Raw genomic sequence first — 4,288 nt, 5'->3', positions numbered from 1 at the left:
GAAAGAGGGAAAACGAGGTAGATAGAGGGTGGGAAGGTGGATGGGGATGAGAATAGGTGACGATGCTTCTGTTTTGCTTAATATATGCAGGGCTTGATGTCAGCTTTGTTTGTGTAGGTAGGTTCTCCTTTATTCGCTTGAGTTCTTTCGGTGGTGAGAGAGATTGGGGTTGGCCAAGGGTGTGGTTGTCCATTTGTGATTGGCTATGATGGCCTTTGTTTTCATGTGTGAGTGGGGTGGGTGGGTATTTTTGGGTCAGGTTAGCCATACTGATTTATATGCTGGCGGTAAATTTTTGTCATTATCTTGTTGGGCTGTGTGTGTGATAAAGGGGAACCATAGCGGGGTGAAGGCATCCTCTTCTATTTGTCCCTGTGCCGGTTTCAGCTTGTTGGTTAGTTTTTCTAGTAAGGCTGTTTCCCATACTACTTGGTACCATTGGTCCATGCTTACTCCTGACAGGTCTCTCCAATGCCTGGTTATGACATTCCTGGTTGCTGAAAGTAGGTGGGTTATGAGGTCTTTGTGGTCTAAATGGGCATTATTATCTTGGAAGATGTTTAGTAGGGCCAATTCTGTGGTAATTTCTATTACAGTGGTACCTCTACTTACGAATTTAATGCGTTCCGAACGCACATTTGTAAGTCGAAAAAAATTGTAAGTCGAATACCATGGGAATGCATTGGGAGAAAAAATTCGTAAGTTGAAGCAACCCTATCTAAAAATTTGTAAGTAGAAAAAATCCTATCTAAACCACATCCAAGATGGCGGACGGAGCTCCATTCGTAAGTAGAAACATTCATAAGTAGAGTTATTTGTAAGTAGAGGTACCACTGTACTTGTCCGGTTATTTTACATATTTCTTGAATGGTTGGTTTTGAAATTGTTTTGTGGGTCTTTGGACCGCAATAAAGTTTGATTTGAAGTAATAAAATGGCTGGAGTCTATCTCCTCCTGGCTCCCGAGTCTTACTGACAACAGACTTAGGGGTTTTTTTTATAGGGCTTGACCCCTTGCTACGTTAACACTTCCCAACTCTTCTGCTCGTCTAACTCTGAGCTGTGATCTTCCTCAACCCCCTGATGTAAACCAACGCTCCGCTGGAGTGTGTGTGGGTGTGTGTGATCTCCACCATTCCTCCTCCATCTCGTCCCCTTGAGTCCAACCCCTGACATATATACTGAGCGCTGTGACTCCAGCAGCTTCTGAAGATCCATCCCCGGCTGCAAAGGAATAAAACTGCATCGCCAACACATCGGAAGAGCTAACGTTCAGAATGGAAAGTGGAACCTGGCGCGTGCAGCTTGGTCCCAGGTACTGGTAGGCGTGGCAAAAGGAAATCAGAAGTGCGTCTCCTAAGTCCTGGGCAGAATGCGTGGGCATCAGCCCCTGCTAGAAATCCAGCGCTGGAGGGATTCTACTGACCAAGCAAAATGTGCCAACTTGGGCGACTGAAGGCCACAGTTGGAGCACAGCGTGGACTAGGGTGAAGTGGTAGGGGAGAGGATTTGGAGGGGGAAAGGGGGGAAATGAGACGTTCTGGAATTTCAGGATTTCATGGTCAAGGAGAAGTTACTTCCTTCAAGAGTGAATTCTGGGGTTGAATCCTGGCAAGAAATAAGTAGTTTGTGGGGGACAGGAGGCGGGCAGGTGTGGGGGACTCCCTGGTCCTGAATGGGGTAACTGTGCCCCTGAAGGACCAGGGGCGCAGCCTGGGAGTCATTCTGGACTCAAAGCATAGCTGCCAAGTATCCCGTATCCGCCGGGAAAACCCCTTTTTTCTTACCGTTTCCCGGCGGTCTCCCGTTTGGCAGAAAATCCCGGCATTGTCCCTTTAATTTGCTTCTTCCCGGCGGCCATTTTTCTGGTGCCGCTTTGCCCTTCTATGGGCACCAGAAAATGGCGGCGCCGGCGCCGGAAGTCGCTTCCGCGCATGACCGGAAGTTGCGTGACGCGACTTCCGGTTGCGGTTTGCCCTTCTATGGGCATCAGAAAATGGCGGCGCCGGCGTCGGAAGTCGCTTTTACGTGTTTCCGGTCATGCGCGGAAGCGACTTCCGGCGCTGGCGCCGCCATTTTCTGGTGCCCATAGAAGGGCGAAGCGCCACCGGAAGTTGCGTCACGCAACTTCCGGTCATGCGCGCGCTGCCGATCCCGGATCTTTACGATCCGAACTTGGCAGCTATGACTCAAAGCTGTCCATGGAGGTGCAGGTCAATTCTGTGTCCAGGGCAGCTGTCTATCAGCTCCATCTGGTATGCAGGCTGAGACCCTACCTGCCTGCAGACTGTCTCGCCAGAGTGGTGCATGCTCTAGTTATCTCCCGCTTGGACTACTGCAATGCGCTCTATGTGGGGCTACCTTTGAAGGTGACCCGGAAACTACAACTAATCCAGAATGCGGCAGCTAGACTGGTGACTGGGAGCGGCCGCCGAGACCACATAACACCAGTCTTGAAATATCTACATTGGCTCCCAGTACGTTTCCGAGCACAGTTCAAAGTATTGGTGCTAACCTTGAAAGCCCTAAATGGCCTCGGTCCAGTATACCTGAAGGAGCATCTCCACCCCCATCGTTCTGCCTGGACACTGAGGTCCAGTACCGAGGGCCTTCTGGCGGTTCCCTCATTGCGAGAAGCCAAGTTGCAGGGAACCAGGCAGAGGGCCTTCTCGGTGGTGGCACCCACCCTGTGGAACATCCTCCCATCGGATGTCAAAGAGAAAAACAGCTACCTGATTTTTAGAAGACATCTGAAGGCAGCCCTGTTTAGGAAAGCTTTTAATGTTTGACAGAGTATTTCATTTCATTTTTCTGTTGGAAGCCGCCCAGAGTGGCTGCGGAAACCCAGCGAGATGGGCGGGGTATAAATAAGAAATTATTATTATTATTATAACTCAGGTGGTTGAAGGGTCAGCAGAAATTGAGCCAGAAGAAAGCCACTGATAAGGTGTATGGCACCACAGGTACTGTTAATATATGTGTGCGGAAAGACAAAGACCAATAATGAGGGATATGATATTGTCTATACAGTAATAATGTTTATCTTTGTAACATAAGAACATGGTTTATATTCTGCGATATATAGAACACTCGTATTGAATATCAACTTTATGCATTGTTCTGTCATGTATTCTTTTGTTTATCAGTCTACTTTGTAATATAAAATCTTTAATAATAAAAAACAATTTTTTTAAAAAAAGATAAGCAGTATGGTACCACAGGTAAAAGGTAAAGGACCCCTGGGTGGTTAAGTCCAGCCAAAGGCGACTATGGGGTATGGCGCTCATCTCGCTTTCAGGCCAAGGGAGTCGGCATTTGTCCACAGAAACCTTTCCGGGTCATGTGGTCAGCTGAAGGAGGGGCTAGAGTTTGGACGCTGGAAAGAGTGGTGGCGTCGCATCTTTTGCAGCGAACGCTGCCTGAACGGAGGGTGGAGATCGAAAGAGGACACAGGACAAGCCGAGGGGACGGTGCAGCTTAAAAAGGGCGAGGCAAGGTGCATGCTCTAGTTATCTCCCGCTTGGACTACTGTAATGCGCTCTACGTGGGGCTACCCTTGAAGGTGACTCGGAAACTACAACTAATCCAGAATGCAGCAGCTAGACTGGTGACTGGGAGTGGCCGCCGAGACCACATAACACCGGTCGTGAAAGATCTACATTGGCTCCCAGTACGTTTCCGAGCACAATTCAAAGTGTTGGTGCTGACCTTTAAAGCCCTAAATGGCCTTGGTCCAGTATACCTGAAGGAGCGTCTCCACCTCCATCATTCTGCCCGGACACTGAGGTCCAGCACCGAGGGCCTTCTGGCAGTTCCCTCGTTGCGAGAAGCCAAGTTGCAGGGAACTAGGCAGAGGGCCTTCTCGGTGGTGGCGCTTGCCCTGTGGAACGCCCTCCCAACAGATGTCAAAAAGAAAAACAACTACTAGACTTTTAGAAGACATCTGAAGGCAGCCCTGTTCAGGGAGGCTTTTAATGTTTAATAGATTATTGTGTTTTATTTTTCTGTTGGAAGCCGCCCAGAGTGGCTGGGGAAACCCAGCCAGATGGGCGGGGTATAAATAATAAATTATTATTATTATTATTATTCCGAAGAAAGGAATGCTACCCCCCGCGAGTTAGCAGAGAACCTCAGAGCACAAGGAGCGCCATACTTGACTTTTGAGGCTGCAGGGCTCCAAAATAAGGCGTATGGACTCTGTCAACACTAAGCCACCTCACCTCCAATGCGCATTTTGCAGCAGTTGCATTCTACAGAGGGGTTCTAGACAAAGTAACAGTGCGCCAAGG

This window comes from Zootoca vivipara, chromosome 6 (assembly GCF_965207765.1).
Source record: "Zootoca vivipara chromosome 6, rZooViv2.hap1.1, whole genome shotgun sequence".
Taxonomy (NCBI): domain Eukaryota; kingdom Metazoa; phylum Chordata; class Lepidosauria; order Squamata; family Lacertidae; genus Zootoca; species Zootoca vivipara.
The sequence above is the reverse complement of the archived record's forward strand: the minus strand, read 5'-3'. Positions refer to the sequence as shown.